The sequence below is a fragment of the Cervus elaphus genome, chromosome 13, assembly GCF_910594005.1.
Source record: "Cervus elaphus chromosome 13, mCerEla1.1, whole genome shotgun sequence".
Lineage (NCBI taxonomy): Eukaryota > Metazoa > Chordata > Mammalia > Artiodactyla > Cervidae > Cervus > Cervus elaphus.
Genome location: NC_057827.1, coordinates 63804955 through 63823798, shown reverse-complemented (window position 1 = coordinate 63823798; position 18844 = coordinate 63804955).

Here is an 18844-nt window from a genome sequence, read left to right as displayed (position 1 = left end):
GTTGTCTTCCCAACTCGGCTTCCCAGGTGGTGCTAGTGGTAAAGAACTCGCCGGCCAATGCAGGAGATGCAAGAGACGTGGGTTGGATCCCTGGGTCGGGAAGATCCCCTGGAGAAGGGCACAGCCACCCACTTCCAGTATTCTTGCCTGGAGACTCCCAGGGACAGAAGAGCCTGGCATGCTACAGTCCATGGGGTCACAAAGAGTCGGACATGACCAAGCTACTAACACTTCACTTTCAAAGAGATCTCTGTCCAAGCCCCCAAACCTGTGAGTATGTCATTTTACATCTTACATCTTTGTAGAAGTGACTTACTTACGATCTGCAGATGGGGAGAGATCCAGGATTGTCCAAGTAGACCTGATGGAATTGCAGTTGTCTTAGAAGTGGGAGGAGCGGTGATGCTGGAGGTGAGGTCGGGGTGATGATGGGCACAGCTGAGGAATGTGGGCCGCCTCCAGAAGCAAGAAAATGCAGGAAACATCCTCCCCTAGAGTCTCCAGGGCAGAACAGAGCCCTGCTAGTGTATTTTAGACTCCTGACCAGGGTTCAGTGAGATAAATCTGTTTTATTTTAAGCCCCCAGATTTGTAATTTGTCACAGCAGCAAGAAGAAGCAGTGCTGCCTATGTAAATTGGTATAGCCATTATGGAAAATAGTCTGGAGGTTGCTCAAAAAACTAAAAACAGAGTTACCATATGATGCAGCCATCCCACTCCTGAGCATATATCTGGACAAAACTATAATCTGAAAAGATACAAGCACTCCTATGTTCGTAACAGTATTCACACAGCTATTCACAATAGCCAAGACATGGAAATAACCTAAGTGTCTACTGGCAGATGAATGGATAAAGAAAACGTGGTTAATAAACCCAGTGGAATATTATTCAGACATAAAAAAGAAGGAAATGATGCCATTTGCCACAGCACAAATGGATCCAGAGATAATCATACTAAGCAAAGTAAGTCAGAAAGAGAAAGACAAAGACCATATGACGTCACTTATACGGGGAATATCAAACACGATACAAATGAACACATCTTCAAAACAAAAATGAACACACAGACATAGAGAACAAACCTGTGGCTGCCAGTGGAGAGGGGGTAGGGGAGGGAAGGATGCAAAATGGATAAAAAACAAGGTTTTGCTATATAACACAAAACTACATTCTATATCTTGGGATAAATTGGGATAAACCATAATGGAATATGAAAAAGAATATATATATATATATATATATATATATATATATATATAACTGAGTCACTCTGAGCCACTTTTCTGTGCAGGAGAAATTAACCCAAGATTGTAAATCAATTATGCTGCTGCTAAGTCGCTTCAGTCGTGTCCGACTCTGTGCGACCCCATAGATGGCAGCCCACCAGGCTCCCCTGTCCCTGGGATTCTCCAGGCAAGAACGCTGGAGTGGGTTGCCATTGCCTTCTCCAATGCATGAACGTGAAAAGTGAACGTGAAGTCCCTCAGTCGTGTCCGACTCCTAGCGACCCCGTGGACTGCAGCCTCCCAATTATACTTCAACACAATTTTTAAAAATAAGGAAAGAAACCAATATGACCCATTTTGCTTTCCCATCAGTTTCCTCCATGAGGCGGAGACCATAACCAAGGGCAGGGGCAGTGTCTTACGCCTCTCTGTGACCCCAGGACTAGCACAGAGCTGGGCGCATGGTAGACATTCGGTTAACACATCTGTCACTGATGTAACGCATCTGAGCCCTCAGAGGGGAGCTCGGAGCCCAGAGCTCACAAGGCACAGAGGCAGACCTGGGCCCAGCACCCTGCCTTCTGCAGGACCACACCCCAGCCTCCGCAGCACCCCAGGACACCGCTTCATCAAGAAGGCAAGGAAAAGGGGTCAGAGAACAGAGATTCCACGTCTCCCGATTCTACCTTCTGGTTGTGATTTTGGCTGCGAGTCCCTGAATGCTCTCTGGACCTCAGGTACTGAGCTAAGCTCTTTATCTGGTTTAATTCAGTGCCTACAATCGCCAGGTGCGGTAAGTCCGTAATGATCCCTGTTTTTCCATACGGGAAACAAGAGAGAGTAAGTAAAAGAAAATAAGCATATATCGGTTCTGTCTGACTCCAGTCCTGGTCTGTGCCCAGCCTCTTAGAAACTCTATTCCTTGCCTAGTAATACAAAGACTAATGCCCACATCAAAGAATGTGGAGAATACAGTCTTTCATTCATTCGTTTATTCAGGAAATTTTATTGGGTACCAGCTTGGATCCAAATACAGTTCTGGACATCAGAGAATACAGGGATGAACAAAATGAGTTCCTACCCCCAGAAACTGGAGGAGAGACAACCTATGTAAACAGACAAATGTATAATATGAAACAATATCAGATAAAGGCCATGAAGCATGCTTTTAATGAAATAAAATAGCATTAGAGAAATTTGCATGGTATGTACACACGGGCTTCCCAGATGGCGCAGTGGCAAAGAATCTGCCTGCCAATGCAAGAGACGCAAGAGACTCTGGTTCGATCCCTGGGTCAGGAAGGTCCCCTGGAATAGGAAATGGCAACCCACTCCAGTATTCTTCCCCAGAAAATTCCTTGGACAGAGGAGCCTGGCTGGCTACAGTTCGTGGGGTCACAGAGTCAGACATGACTGAGCAACTGAACACGCACATGTAGCACATAGGAAAAGCTTTAAAATGTTTGCTGAATATATGAATGGACACAAGGGCACAAAATCAGTTTCCTCACTCTGAAACATCCACAGCTTCTGAGTGCCAGGCCAGGTGGGCTGGGGATGGGAGTAGGGAGCACTCAATGGGACCCTTGTCCTGAGAGGCACGGGGTTGAGGCAGCATCCTTGGTCTCGTGGAGCTCCTGCAATGAACTTGTGGCCAACACCGCCAGTAATAATAATGCCCTACCCTGAGATGACAGCCTTCAGGCTCTTCTCTCTGTCTCTACCTCTTATCCTCCAGTCTGACCCAGAAGAATCCTTGACCCCAACCAGACAAAGTCCATCCTTCATTGCCTGAGGGGGAATACATACAGGTGTAGTAAAGCAGGTCAGGTGTAGAGGGCATTAGAGAGGTGAAAATGGAGGAAAACTGTTTTGTTTTGTTTTTTCCCCTCAAGAAAAAAGGCTTTATGTTGTGAGTTCCCAGATTTTCTATATATTGATAGTTTATCTATTTCATTTTATTTTTTTTGCTATGCCTCAAGGTGTGCAGAATCCTAGTTCCCCGACCAGGGGTCGAACCTGTGCTCCTTGCAGGAAGCAGAGAGTTGCAAGCACTAGACCACTAGGAAAGTCCCAATATTGGTCAGTTGAAACATCATGAGCCACGACCATTGGCATCATGCAGGGTGATGCCTACGGAGGCCAAACTATCCCAGAGCTTGCCAGCGGGGTACCCAACATGTAGTAGATCATAGTGGTCATGATGATGGTGGTGACGATGATGATGATACAGAGCGTGGGACTCCTGTCAGCAACGTGCTAATACTTTACAAGTGGTTAGATGGATGTTTCTCTAATGTGTATAATGATCCCTGTTTCCAAGAGGAGGAGACAGGGGTGCAGAGGAGTGAGACAGCTTTCTCAAGTCCTTACACCCAGCAGACAGCGTAGCTGGTCCAAATCCTGAGTTTGGTTCCTCTGCTGAGTGTCTGACCTGGGCACCTTCCTACCTCTGGGATAGAGGCTGAGTACAGGTGTCCTGCTGCTGAATCAGGCAATGCTGAGAGATACAACTACACCTGATGGGGCTGTTTTAGCCAGCCCTGGAGGCTGGGACCAAGGTCAAGGATGCTGAGACTTCTTTAAGGACTGCAGGTCCCTGGATGGGGTCTAAGCAACCCCCGTTGTCTCTCCAAGGCAACTGAGGACTGCTCAAGCCCTCATCGACTTTGCTAAATGCCTCACCCATTAGTTTTATTCAGAGCCCTGTATGTGTTTGAAAATATTCCTCTTCATTATTCATATTGTGCCACAAGAATGATATATTTGAAGAAATCATCATGAATAAAGTGGCCAATTTAACAGGAAGATTTACTAGGAAAATACTCAATAAAAAACAGTCAGCCACCACATTTTCTGGGAGAGGGGAAAAAAATGTTATTTGGGCCTTCAGAGCAATAGAACAATGCTCTGAGCTGCGGGATCCTGTTCAATAATGTTTCCTATAACAATTCATGGACAAAGAAAGAAAATTTTATTTTTAATAATGATAAAAGAGGAAATAAAGTGGCTTTGGTTATAATTAAATCCACTTGCAGAGAAAGAAATCTTCCTCTCTTCCCCGATCGTTCTAAAATAGTTTTGGGGAGGGTAAACACGTGGATACATTAAAAATAGAATTGCTAATAATCTTGCAAGTGAATGTTCTGGGTTTGGGAGGCCAGATGGCAGGGCGGTAAAGAGCTGAAGTTAGAAGCCCTTCTTAACTTGATTCTCACTAGCTCTGAAGTCCAGGGCAAAGTAAGTAAGTGTGCCTAAACCTCCAATTTTTTTTTTTAAACAGGGTTATTATTATACCTAGCAGAGATGACCATTTGCCCTCCAAAGTTCATGTTCTCCCTTCCAACGAACACCATTCTCACTGGGAAGAGGCCAGGACACTGTTGATCAACTAGTACCAAAACCAACCAAAGCATTTGCCAACTGCTGTTGGTGTAAAAACTCCCACTTCAAGAGAGTTCAAGTTACCCCCGTGACATCACTCATTGAATGTGGACTTGGGAAGAGACCCACAGAACCAGTTCTTTTCCTATTAGTTTGTTTACTTGGCTGTGCTGGGTCTTAGCTGGAGCACACGGGATCTTCCGTCTTTGTTGTGGCATGTGGGACCTTTCGATGAGGCACGCAGACTCTCAGTTGCTGCAGGTGGGATCTAGCTCCCCATCCAGGGGTCAGATTCAGGCCCCCTGCATTGGCAGCATGGCAGCTCAGCCTCTGGACCACCAGGGAAGCTCTCAGAGGCAGGACCAGATGGCGCCATAGGGGTCCCCAGGCCACAGTTCCCAGCCGGCCTCCCTCCCTGCATCCAAGTGTGGTCGCTGGTCTGTGCCACTTCCAGGGCAAGGTCCTAAGACTTGGGCTGCCTCCTCCCGGTCCTCCTTCAGCTTTCCTCCCACTGCAGGAGGACCACAACGCGATGGTGGGGCCCCAGGATGGGAGACGCCTGAGCTCCTGAGTCACAGTGTGAAGGGAGCCGTCCTGCATGGAAACCGTTGAACTGTTACTTAATCTGGAAATACCCTTTTGGGTTTTTTTGTCTAGCAGCTAATGTACTCTAACTAATGAACCAACATTTGAGGATGATAACGAGTGTTGACCTCATGGAATTCTATGTAAATCACTTAGCCCAAATCCAGGCACAAGGGGACATTAAGTGTTCTCCCCATTATAGAGGCAGACTCATTACTTTTCATTCTTTTTTCATTATTCTGTTCCATGGCAGTGATTTCCACCACGCTTGCCTTCCAGCTCACTTACTGGTCCTTTTGCCTCATTTAATCTGCTATGGATTCCTTCTAGTGTATTTTTCATTTCAGTCATTGTATTGTTCATCTCTGTTTGTTCTTTAAATCTTCTAGCTCTTTGTTAAACATTGCTTGCATCTTCTTGGGCTGTGCCTCCATTCTTTTCCAAGATCTTGGATCATCTTTGTTATCATTACTCCAAATTCTTTTTTCAGTTAGATTGCCTCGCTCCGCTTCACTTAGTTGTTCTTCTGGGTTTTTATCTTGTTCCAAGAGATAGAATAATTAGAGTCATACATTGTTATTTAGAAAGAAACTCTACTTTTCCTGGATATAAATAACGCTGCTATTGGCAGATATCTGTTTCTTAAACACCTTCATTGAACATTCTATTAAATGCAAAGATGTATAAGTCATCTTTTCCTTCTACAAGGTACCTAAACTGCAATAAAGAGCCCCTGTATGTCCATCATAGGGGGAGAGAGAAGGCACCAGAGCTTCAGTGACAGCAGTGATTTCTAGTAGCCATGCAGTGGTTCCTAGGCACATGAGGGAATGGGCCCCTTTGCTAAGCACCCGTCCTAAGGGTAGGTTTTACTACTGTATTCATTTTACAGAGAAAGAAAACAATCTCAGTAAATATCAGAACTGGAATTTGAACCCAGGAAGTCTGAGCCCAGAGCCCACACTTGGAGGCACCACATGGTCCGTGGGACAAGGGTTCCAGGAACGCACAGGGGTTACCAGGAGATGGGGTACCTTTGAAATGGTCCCTGAAGGAGGAAGTGGGGGGGGAGGGCTTGGGGACCTGAGGGACAGATTAGGCCATGAGAATTTGGGAGAGAAGTGGGCTCAGAATGCTAAGGGCCTCACATGCCTGGTTAGAGAGTTTGGACTTGACTCCAAAACTCCAAGAACTTGAAAATAAATTCTAAAAAAACAGACAGAGTTTGGATGATTCGGCTTCTTCCCCGCGAACGACTACCCGGGTTTAACTCCAAGACGGAGCTTTTTCTCTGATTAGCTCGGATTCCATACACTTAGCAGTTTCTCTCCAGGACTCAGATTTATTTAAGTTCACCATTAAAATGCAAGCTGGAATCTGCTCGAACATCTCCATAGCAATGAATGTCCTCAAAACCAGCGCCAATTTTAATGATTAAATTATCCTTATTTTATTTTCGGTTCTTATATCTCGACGTTTCCCCACAACTTTATTACACTTTGACTAATTTAATTGTACTTTGCCAACACCAGTGAGGTGTGACCCTCCCCAAAGAGACCTATTCCAGCTGTGAAATAGACACAGTTAGAAGATCTAGAAACACCATAATTGTAGCGTTATGGGGCTTCTTATCACAACAGTTTTAAATCACAAAGTATAATCTGAATTCTGCAGAAGAAACTCTTCAGCCCAAGGAAGTTCTATACTGATGGTGTGATTGCATCAGTGCTAGAAAATGCTGCTCCAAAGAAATGGGGTTTTTTCAATATTTTGCGAAACATTTAAGGAAAATTAATACTGTTTTCACTGTGGCTGTGAATAGGGCCAACTTAGGGTCTAGAAATCATTAAGTGAACCTCATGTTATAACTAACAAAATACAGATCTTAGAATAACAGCCACAGAGTCAGTTCTAGTGAAGGCGATAAACCTAGAGCCTGTTATACAAAGTGAAGTAATTCAGAAAGAGAAAAATATCACATATTAATGCGCATATATGGACTCTAGAAAAATGGTACTGATGAACATATTTTCAGGGAAGGAATGGAGATGCAGACGTAGAGAACAGATTCTTAGACACAGTGGGGGAAGAAAAGAGTGGGACAAGCAGAGACAGTAGCATAGACAAATATATGCTACCTTGTGTAAAACAGACAGCTTGGTGAGAAGGTTCCGTATAACGCAGGAAACCCACCCAGGCACGCTGTGATGACCTAGAGCGGTGGGACAGGGGAGTGAAGGGACGCTCAAAACGGAGGTGCTACGTGCATAATTATGGCTGGTTTGCAGTGTATGGCAGAAACTATCACCACATTGTAAAGCGATTTTCCTCCAATTAAAAAATAAGTTTAAAAAAATAAAACAACAGCCCCAGATGGGCCTGTGCCATCAATGGGCAACAGCTTTCCCAATACTCAGAGAAGTTTTGACCCACTCCCAACCTAGGCAAGGTCAGAAGCCTGCCTCAGTGGAGGCTCAGAAACTCTTGGGAAAAGATTTTTAAACTTACTTTATTCACCTGTTCAAAACTTTCTGAGCTGACCAAGCTATCTCTCGTTTACTCCTTTAAGTAGTGGTGTAGACATCACCTCCTCCAGGAAGCCTTCCATGCACTCTGCCCCTGAATCACAAAGCTCTGGGTTCCCAGAATACTTCTGGATCACAGTGTTCTCACCGGGAATATCCTAGAGGGCCTATTTTGTTTCCCTCTCACCTCGGGACCAAGGACTCTGTGGGGGTGAGCCTGAAGCTCGGGTCAATAAGTGTTGGGCAGATGTAACTCCTCCTCAGGCCCTGGTTCCCAAGAGTCTCAGGTCCAGAGGAACTCCAGCCAGACTCCCTGGATAAGGGGATGGTATTGGAAGCCCACTAATCTCTCTTGCTGCTAACCCCCCAGACTGGTTCCACATCTTTCTTCTCTCTACAGGTTATAGAGGAATCAGCCACATTTCCCTTTTGGGAGTGGGGGTGGGGAGGGCAAGTTCACTGGAGGTTTCTACATTTGCTCAGTTGAGAGACAATTTCCTCATAACCAGCTCACCCACTATATCTAGGTGGGTATCCCACTCCACCACCTTCCCCCAACAGAGGGAGGAAAAATGCAGAAAGGAAGACAAAATCCACCCAAAGAATGTGTGGCTCCTTCCACCCCAAAAAGTCCTCTCTTCCTGGGCCTGTTTTGCTGCTCGAAGGAAAGAATGAAGACCTTTCCCCAAAATAAATAAATTCCCTGGAAAAAGGACTAGCACTTCTCATAATCCGGCCTTCTCATTCAATTACTCACTCCATAGTCATTTGCTAAAATTTCACTAACCATCCTCCGGAAAAGGTAAGATTCTCTTATCTTTTAATATATCACAGACATCGAATTCTGAAGAGCCAAGGGGAAAATAAGAGATGAAACACAAGGCTAATCTTGACCCACAGCCAGGTACTGTCTTAGTATCTGTCTTTATTTACCTTGCCATCTTCCTATGAGGGGACACCTTTGTTACTACATTTTCCAGATGAAGAAACTAAGGCAGAAACCCATTAGGTATCTTGTCCAAAGTCTCATCACGGCCAAGTGACAGCTCTAGGATTCAAGTCCAGGAAGCCTAGGTTCTTAGCCACTCCTTTGAGTAAAAACCATCCATCATAATACAGTGGGCTTACTGCTCCAGTGACATATACTTAAACATTAATTCTACAGGTGTACACATACAATAAAAGGAGCAAATTGCAATATATGTAGGGGTGGAAAGAGCAAGAAAGTTTTCTCAGAAAGACAAGTCAGTTTACTGAGGTTTTGGAGGATGAATAGGAGGTGGTCTGGGCAAGAAGTGGAGGAAAGGGCATTCTATGCTTGAAGACCAGAGTAATATGTTCTATGGCTCATGTGTGGGGGATGGAAGGAGCAAGGGAATGTGCAAAAAGGAGACGTTAAAGAGGTAACTTGTGGTTAGACTCAGAAGAGCCTTGCATAAAATAAGATGCAAATAATTCTACTAAACTTAATAAGAAATGATAACAACTGTTATTTGGGTTTTTACCTTATTTCCTTTCCTTTCCTACCCCCTTCTTGTAAGCATTAAAGAAAGAACTCTGGAGAGCTACAGGGTTTTGGCAGGTCCATTCAGATAACCGTCACTGTGGATCTGTAAGGAATGAGGAAGCAGTAGGCATGACTCCGCTTCCAGGAGCCCACAGACTAGACAGGGAGGTCTCCAAGGCCATGAGCCCCCACTACACGGTGGGGACAGACACGGGGGGATATGGCTTCACACAAGGACCCAGTCTCCCCACTGTTTATAATTAGAGAATCGCAGAAGTTCACATAATCTGTAACCTAAAAGATGAATCTTGAAATAGCAGAGCATTATTCCTCCACAAGATTATTTTTAAAATGTACTCATCAGATGTATTTATACCCTGCATCCTTCAATTAAAGAAAAAACAATTTGAGGACAGCCAACATGAAACAAGATGAGTAAAATAGGAAAAGAAATAAGAAAAAGTGATGTTAACAAACAAGGGTCGGCACAATGGCCATGACTGAGTTTAGATCCTGGCTTTGAGTTTCTTAGTGGCTAAAGTAAGGAAGGAAATTTCGCGTGAAATAATACGGATTGTCCAAAAGCACTGAATAATGCCAGAACTCCAGCGGAGACAGAGTTAACTTCGAAGGAAATATCTTGAGCTAGATGTTCATAGGGAATGCAGAAATAGCATCATATGGTTTACAGGAACCATAGGTGAAAATCAGAGACATGACATGTAAAGCAATGCGCAGCAGAAAGGGGGTGTGGTCCGCTTACGGAAACGTCCTGGGATGCTAGTTTCACCCTGCATTTGTGCCCCGCCCCAGGTGGCTCAGTGGTAACAAATCCACCTGCCAACGCAGGAGACGCAGGAGATGCAGGTTCGAACCCTGGGTCAGGAAGATCCCCTGGAGGAGGAAAATGGCAATTCACTCCAATATTCTTTACTGGAAAATCCCATGGACAGAGGAGTCTGGCGGGCTATAGAGTCCATGGGATCGCAAAGAGTGGGCCATGACAGCACTCACACAAAGCCACTAACTTTTCTGTTCAATGCCCTATTGTCTTCTCAGCTCAAAGGAAGGGTGGGGGAGCTGGCCACAGTAGGAAAAAGATTCTTCAGAGAGGTATCACGTGAGCTGATGCTTAAGAAACAGGCAGAAGAGAACACAAAGGCACCAAAGAATGTGAGAACTTCTCAGGCCCAGGGGATGGGTTTGGGGAAAAGCACGGTGATCCCAGGATCCAGCTATGAATGTGGGCAGCACCTGAGTCTCTTACGTGAAAATCGCTACAGGACAGATCCAGAAGGTTGACCTCAGTCCTGGCTCTGATCCCAGCTCATAGTGGGACATCAACCTCTTTTGCTAACTCCTTCACCTACAAGAAAACAGGGTTTGACCCTAGAAGATCTGTATCTCTCTCTTCCAGCAAGAAAATGGTAATTCCACGTGTGTATCCTCAAGCCAAAGGCCAGGATTTTTTGTGCCAGAGATAAAGAAATGTTTCTTGGTGTTTAACAGGATCAAAGGGGTTAAGTTTGGAAGCCTGGGGTTTGCTCCACCCAGCCTTTCTTTTCAAAGCCGGTTACAGCTTCAGTGAGGTTTTGCTTTCCATGTTGGATTTTGTGTGTGGATGTGCTCAGTCATATCTAACTCTTTGCAACCCTGGACTGTAGCCCGCCTGTCAGGCTTCTCTATCCATGGAATTTTCCAGGCAAGAATACTGGAGTGAGTTGCCATATCTTCCTCCAGGGGAATCTTCCTGACCCAGGGATCGAACCCACATCTCCTACATTGGCAGGTGGATTCTTCATCTCTGAGCCACCTGGGAAGCTCATTAGATTTTAATATGCAACAACCAAATCCTTAGAGATAAACAGTCCAGGAACCAAAATATAAGTTTTACATGCTCATGGAGTGACTAAATATTGACTCAAACCCATGCGTAATTACATTGTTCTCTGCTCTCATAGCCATCTATCTTCCTAACAAGATAATTTGATCAGTTACCAATTAAGAGTTTTCCAGCTGTCCATTTAGGGACTCAGTGACCGGAAGTGCAGTCAGACAAACACAGCCAGTTTGCCTTGCTCCTGATTCAATAAAGACTCTAACAGCCATTGAAATTTCACTTTGGTTGCATAGAGTCATGAAGACATCAGTGCACTTTCTGCACAGAAAAGTTTTGGCAAAAGCAAGATAAAGATTCTCGTAGCATCATTGGTTGGGATTCCCTGGTAGCTCAGCTGGTAAAGAATTTGCCTGCAACGCAGGAGACCCCAGTTCAATTCCTGGGTTGGGAAGATCCCTTGGAGAAGGGATAGGGTACCCACTCCAGTATTTGTGGGCTTCCCTGATAGCTCAGATAGTAAAGAATTGGCCCGCAATGCAGGAGACCTGGGTTGATCCCTGTGTTGGGAAGATCCCCTGGAGGAGGGCATGGCAACCCACTTCAGTATTCTTGCCTGGAGAATCCTCATGGACAGAGGAGCCTGAGGGGCTACAGCCCAGGGTGTCGCCAACCATGTGGTTGGAAAGAGTCGTTCACAACTGAGCAGTGAAGCAGAGTGAAGCGCATCACTGGTCATGTGGTCACGTGGTCAACGCTGAGAAGGGATGTATGCGAAGCTCCTGACCCACAGTGAGCATTCAATGAATAACGCTTTCCTCATACCAGGGTTATTATGATTCAATCTCTCAGGTGTACCCCCTGGTCTAACAACTTTGTGTTTTAATCAGTATTTTTTTTAATAAAAGAAGGTGAGAGAATTTCAGCATCAGTAGCCTCTGAAAATAAATGCCTCTTGTGCCATGACCCAGGGCCTCCAATCCACACTAGAGCTCCTGCTGGGGATACAGCCTCACCTTTGCAGTCCGACCCCAGGGATGCTGACCTACTGTGCATCCTCGGCCTCTGCTGGCAGCGATGGGCTCTGAGTGACATTCAGACCTTGGTTCTGAGGCCCTGATGCTTTTGACACTTGGAAGAGATAACAAATGGGAAGCTGTGATCCTGGGGATTAAAGGCCTTCATTTCAGCCTTCTCCAGACTGCCCCCCCTGACTCGCAGCCTCCACCCACGGTTTGCATGTGAATGTCCTTGGAGTGTCCCGTGTGTTCACTGGGCTTCCCAGTTGGCCCTAGTGGTGAAGAATCCACCTGCCAATGCAGGAGACTCAAGAGACCTGGGTTTGATCCCTGGGTCAGGAAGATCCTTTGGAGGAGGAAATGGCAACCCACTCCTGTATTTTTGCCTGAAAAATCCCACGGACAGAGGAGCCTGATGGACTACAGTCCATGGGGTCGCAAAGAGTCAGACACAACTGAGTCACTAACACTAAATAAAGAAGCCCCCACAGGAAAGGAATCCTGGGCTCCCCGAGGGTCTCCGGAACCACCAGCCCTGGGTTAACCCCGCAGCCCTCAGCAGCCGGGTCTGACATCCCGTGCAAGGTCACGGCTGCTGTGGCATCACCTTCAGGTCCTTGGACTCGTGGGTGTGGGGTCGGTGTGCCTGGTCCTTGCTTTGGCCGATGAGCTTTTTCCTCTTACTCGGTAATTTTTAGAAGATGTGTATTTTTTGCCTAAAAGTTATTTTGTTGAATTTTTAAAATCAATTTTTAGTGGAATATGGGCTTTCCTTGTGGCTCAGCTGGTAAAGAATCTGCCTGCAATGTGGGAGATCTAGGTTTGATCCCTGAGTTGGGAAGATCCCCTGGAGAAGGAAAAGGCTACCCATGCTAGTATTCTGGCCTGGAGAATTCCCTGGACAGTATGGTCCATGGGGTCGCAAAGAGTTGTGTTAGCTCCCCTTTCTGTTGGATATTTCAAGCAATATTGTATCACACATGTTTTACCAAGTTACTCATTCATTCCTTGATTCACCCATTGGTTTGTTCATTCCCTCTATCAGTTGCCTACCAATAGGCAAACCCATCCTGAACACCTGCCAAGTTCTGAGACAGTGATGGATGAAGCAGGTCTCTGGCCCCAGGATGCTGAAAGTCTCATGAGAGATGCAGACACACCACCTATGGGATCATACGGTGGCAACAGCTCTGACGGGAAGTGACAGAAGAGCCCCGAAGGCATGCAGAGGCCCGCCAACCCCTGGGCGGGCTGGAGAGAGCCGGAATGCCGTGGGGCCCAGTGAGAAAGCCTTGCTAGAAGGGAGGGCATCTCAGCCGAGCCTTTGAAGGATGAGTAAGAGCTCTCCAGGTGAGGTGATCCTAACGACTGTAACATCACCTTCTGGCACAGGTGTGTGTGCCACGGGTGATGTGATCCATGTGGCCTTTCCCAAAGATGGTTCCACCTCTCCGAGTGGGAGTTGGTGCTGTGGCCTGACCAGTTGCTATAACCAAACAGGGATGAACTGATCCAAGTGAGACTCGCTGAAAGCATATTTGATTAAAGCCAAAGAGGCTCCGAATTGCCTCCCTTGGGGGGACTTTGGGTGACCATCTGCTGGGAAGAGGGGCAAGGGGTTGGTTTTAAAGCTGAAGCACCATCGTAGGCTTACATTACCAAGCACATTGTGCCCTTACATGTTTATCTGGGGGTGGCTTGGGGATGTGGTGTTGAGAGAGATTTTGGAGGAAGGGCCTTCAAGTCCTCTAAGTCATGTCTTCCTATTGAAATCAACTCTACCATCACCACCAAAAACATAACCCAGGTCCTTTGCACCTGAAGAGTTACCCGTTAGGACAAAAACCCCTGAAAGAGAGCATGTCCTCCTGATCGGCTTATCAGAAAAAATGCAAGAGGCCATTTCAATTTAAATTCCAACTTTAATGACACAATATTAAACATTTATGTTTAGGGTGTGTCGCCAATGTTGCATTATTCGTTGTGTATCTGAAACTCAAATTTAACTGGGATTCAACGTTTTGTTTATTTGCTAAGTCTAGCCACTAGACCATGGAATATTTTTTGTCCCAGTCTGCCACCCTTTCCCCCACTAGAAGGCGTGGCTTTCTGTCCAGGGGGCGTGTCTTCACCTCCAACTCAACCATCATCAACTTGAGACGTTTCCTGGCTGAAGTGCACTGGGAAGCCACTCAGAGGTGGCGCTTCCACGGAGCGTGGGTCCTTCTGGGGGCTTTCATGCCCCTTGATAGCACTGGAGAGCTGGGTGAGGGGCCTCCTCACTTTGGGGGTTGTTTCATCAATGATATCTAGACAAAAAAGTGGGGGTGCAGGGGGGTGGGGGTAGAATTTGCAAAAGGAATTTGGAAAGAGATAAAATGTCAGTAGTAGTTTTTCTACTGCAATCCACTGTGACCCAGAAGCTGATGCAGCATGTCCAGCCATCCTGCTCCACCACCGACCCGCAGATGAGCCCAAGGAGAAAGCGGAGCACAGGAAATATTCGCCCACCTCCCTGCCTCCCGAGATTCCAGTCCCTGACCCATCACTGCTATGTGACTGCCTTCGCCGGTCCACTCACTGCCGGGGACCAGGTCCTCCTCCGCCGGAGGAGCTGACTTCAGACAACACCGACCGGCCCCGACTCCCTCCCGCCCCGAGGGCAGGCGCAAGTTAATCTCCTTTCCCCGCGCAGCAGCTAACACGGTTAAAGTGCGCACACAGGCCAGTGGGGTCCTTTCTCTCTCGGCAGGCCATGCCTCACAGGGGGCCCGGCTCATAGTATGTGCTCAATAAATCTTCCCTCCATCCGAACCTGAAAGGAAGTGCCGGTCTCTGTTGTCTGCGCTGCTCTGATTATAGGGATAAATAAATGGGCTTTTCTGCAACAGCAGACACCATTCACTGCTAAATTCACTTTGATGCACAAGGAAAAAAAAGACCCTCTGCATCCCCTATCGCCCCTGAGGAAAGAGATAAGGCTTATACTTAGAATGAATTCTGGCTTATATTTATGTAGAGAAGTAATCAGACCATCAAAGCAGAACAAGAAAGTGAAAGGGTGTTAAGACAAATGAATTTAAAAGCACACAATACCCTGTCCCTGATTTGCTTTCCCAGGCAATGAAATATTTCAGAAGATTAAAAATGGTTATGTAACACCCAGAATCCACATTGTCAAAAAGATTTGTAACTCAATGTTTTCCTACCTAGGTACCAAATGAAAGAGTTTCATCTAGGTTTTGATCATGGCAATTTTTTTTCAAGATATAAAATATATTGAAATATTTAAATTGCTTGTCAAATGTAAACTCGCCCGTGTCCTGACACTTTTAAAATATAACGTGGCTTCAGACATCACTTCTCCTGATAGGATTTTTTAAGTTGTTTTATAATGCATTAACAGCGAAGCTCAGACTCCAAAAGACTACTGTATTTGTAATATTCACTTCTTTTTTTTCCTCATCCCCTGTAATTTCCAGAATGTAATTCTGCCCCCAGCTGGTTAAAACATCTCTGACATCAGAGAGAAATGGGGAAATCTTCGACATCTCCGCTCATCAGAACAGACATCAGGGGAGGGTGAGGGCGTTTGGCTGGCAAAACTAACAGGTGCCTTGGGGAGTGAGCGTCCCCAGCGCGGGAGGGTTTTGTTTGTTGGTTCGAGGCGAATCCATGGTGTTTCTCTTTGCACGAGTAAGAGAACTTGAAAAAAAAAAAAAAAAAGGAGTGTGCATTTCAGAAAGACCCACTTTGCGATTTCTGTCAAGAGCTTACCATTAATGAGGTATCGATCGCCTGGCTATGATAATTGTCACTAGACATCAAGCAGGACGGAAAGTTAATAAAGATGACGCTCAACATCGTGGCCGGCGTCCAAAGGCACGCCGAGGAACTCGGATTTGTTTTCTTAATGTGTGTGTTTTCGCCTTTTCCATTAAGTTTTCTACAATTTATTCTGGCTTGCTCGAGTCGCTGGGCGAGTGCACGACGGGCGTTCCCAGTGTGGCACCGAGGTGCCCGCACGCCCGGAGGAGCCACCTGCCCTCCCAGGCCCCGAGAGCAGCCAGGACGGGGCCAGAGGCCCGGTGACAGCTGAGCCCACCCGCGGTCTTGACGGCTGGTCCTTGCGTTTATAAACGCTGCACCTTTGACCCTCCTGGACCGCCAGCCACATCCCCAGCAGAGGCAGGGACAAGAAGGGGGTGTTCAGATGCTTGTCTGACAAGGGTCTGGGAAAGAAGTCAGGAAGTGACCTGGAGTCTAAGTTGGTGATACCCGGGCTCCCAGTGAGAAACTAGAGACCTAAGAAATGCCAGAGGGTTTTAGGCAGAGTGACTATTTGAAGCAGCAGAATCCTGGCATTCCTGACCTGTCACCTGGCTGGCTGCAGGTGACCTAGCTGCACGGTGCCCTGGCTGGGTGCAAAGGACCGAGGCTGGGCTCTGGGGCCACTCTGGGGGCCATTTGACTTCTCAGCACCTCGTTTTACCATTTGCGAAATGTGCACACGTCGCGATTCAAAAGATAGTACATCTGAAACTGCTGTCACACTTTTTAGCCCAGTGAATTTGAACGTCCTGTTTTTTCCTGGGATTTAAAACCAGAATTGGCAAACATTTTCTGTAAAAACCCATATATTGAATATGTTAGATTTTGCAGGCCAAGAGGCAAAATCTAAGATATCATGTAGGCACTTACATAACAAGAGAAAGAAAAACTTTTTCCACAAATTTTTGTTGATGAAATTAAAATATAATAACTGAGTGTAAATTTTTGTAACCCAGGTCTACATACAAGCAGAATGGACTTCTCTCTTTTTCTGAGATGACATTTGATTTGCGTGTGTGCTTTTGCTTCAGTAGCGTCCAACTCTTTGTGACGCTATGGACTGTAGGCCGCCAGTCTCCTCTGTGCATAGCATTCTCCAGGTAAGAATACTGGAGTGGGTTGCCATTTCCTACTCCAGGGGATCTTCCTGACCCAGGGATGGAACTCATGTCTGTCTCTTGCATTGGCAGGTGGGTTCTTTACCATTAGCTCCTGGGATGCCCAACATCTGATTTAACTGATGGTAAAATTAGTGTTTCCTACCCCCCACATCAACTGCAAATGTTCACTGTGAAAACCACTCTTAGCTTGCAGGTCACAGGCTGGCTTTGACCACAGGCGGTGGTTTGCCCACCCCAGGTTAAAGACAGCAGGCAAGCTCATACAGCCAGCCTCTCTTGCTCATCTCTGCCCATGTTCTCTGATGCCTCAGGCTCCATAATCAAACAGCTCAGCTCCCTTCTTTCTCAAAACCTTGTCCTATGTCACCTCCTCCAGGAAGCCTTCCTTGATCACACCTTGCCCATGGTAGGTGGTAGAATGCATGTCTCCCCTATTCATAACACAGCCTCCCATGGTGGTCTGTGGAGAGACAGGGAGCTTCTTAAGCATAAGCTTAAGAAATTATGAAATTTCTTATTCAGCTTATTCAGGACATGAATCCCCAACTTCTAAAGAGTTAAAGGTCTGTCCTTGGGAAGGAAGGAAGGAAGGAAGCCTGGATCAAGCCTGGGGCAAGAACCCTGCCTCCTCCCAGCTCTGCTGACCAGTAGCAATAATAATTAGCATGACCCTGTGTTCAAGGTGAAGTAGGCACTTTATTGTATTACTTCATTTAATCCTCACACAGAACACGAGGTAGACGCTGTCATCTTTCCATTTTACAAGTGAGGAAAATCGAGGTCCAATTGTGCACGTCCCATGGTTAGTGTGTAAAGGAGCTGGGATCCAGACCTCTGGGCGCCTCGCTCTTCAGCTCACCATTCAATGGCCACAGCCTCACCTGGTTCAAGGGCAGCTCCTCACCCAACGCCCTGTCCCGTCTCAGCTGTTCAGCCTCCTAGAAATTACCATCTCTCCACCACTTTATCTGCAATTCTCCAAAGTTAAGAGCTTGAAGGAATCTCAGGTCAAGTACGGAACACTGTCTTGACACTGCTGGGTGCCCCTTGCCTGGGTCAGAGGAGGTAAAAGCAGGTGTAGGAAGCGCTGGGTGTCAGCGCTGGAGGTGGGGAACCGGAGGCCCAGACCTGCCCGGGGTGGAGCAGTGCTGACCGGTAGGAGCAGGCCTGGAAGGTAGCGGTAGTTACAGACACCGTGACCACTAGCCTTGACACGCCAGGCCTCAGGCGCAAGGGTTGACCTGGGTTGGCTGTGTCTCAGGAGACAAAGCATTGGTTACTACCAGAACGGCCTCCTGAAATGAAGCTCATTAACCAGCTATAAGTGGACAGGCAGAGCCAGCCGGCCCCCAGGCTGGCTCCAGCCTCAGGCTCCCTGGGGAAGGCGGGGGTGGTGCATGGGGCCCCCTTGGCTGCAAGTTCAGGGGCAGCAGCAGTGATTCCCACCAAGCAGAACCAGCAGCGTCAGGAGACGGAACTCCCGTCCTGGCTGTGCTCCTTCGGGGCCCTGTGACTTGGGGTGGCTGCTGCATCTCTTAAAGACTCCATTTCATCCTCTTGAAAATAGAGCCATCAGTGTGTGCCGCGCTGGCTCCTAAGTCCACGTTCAGACCTGGAGCTGCCTCGGTTGTCTCCCTTCATCACCCATAATCTGCTTCCCAGCCCCCAGCCCCAGGTCAGTCTCCTGCTCTGCACGATCCCGGGCTGTCCTTCGCCTCCACAGTCCCCTCCTGGGGTCACTCATCCATGACCTCACAGCATTCCCCCAGGCCTGGCAGGGATGCAGGGATGGACCAGCAGAGCCTCT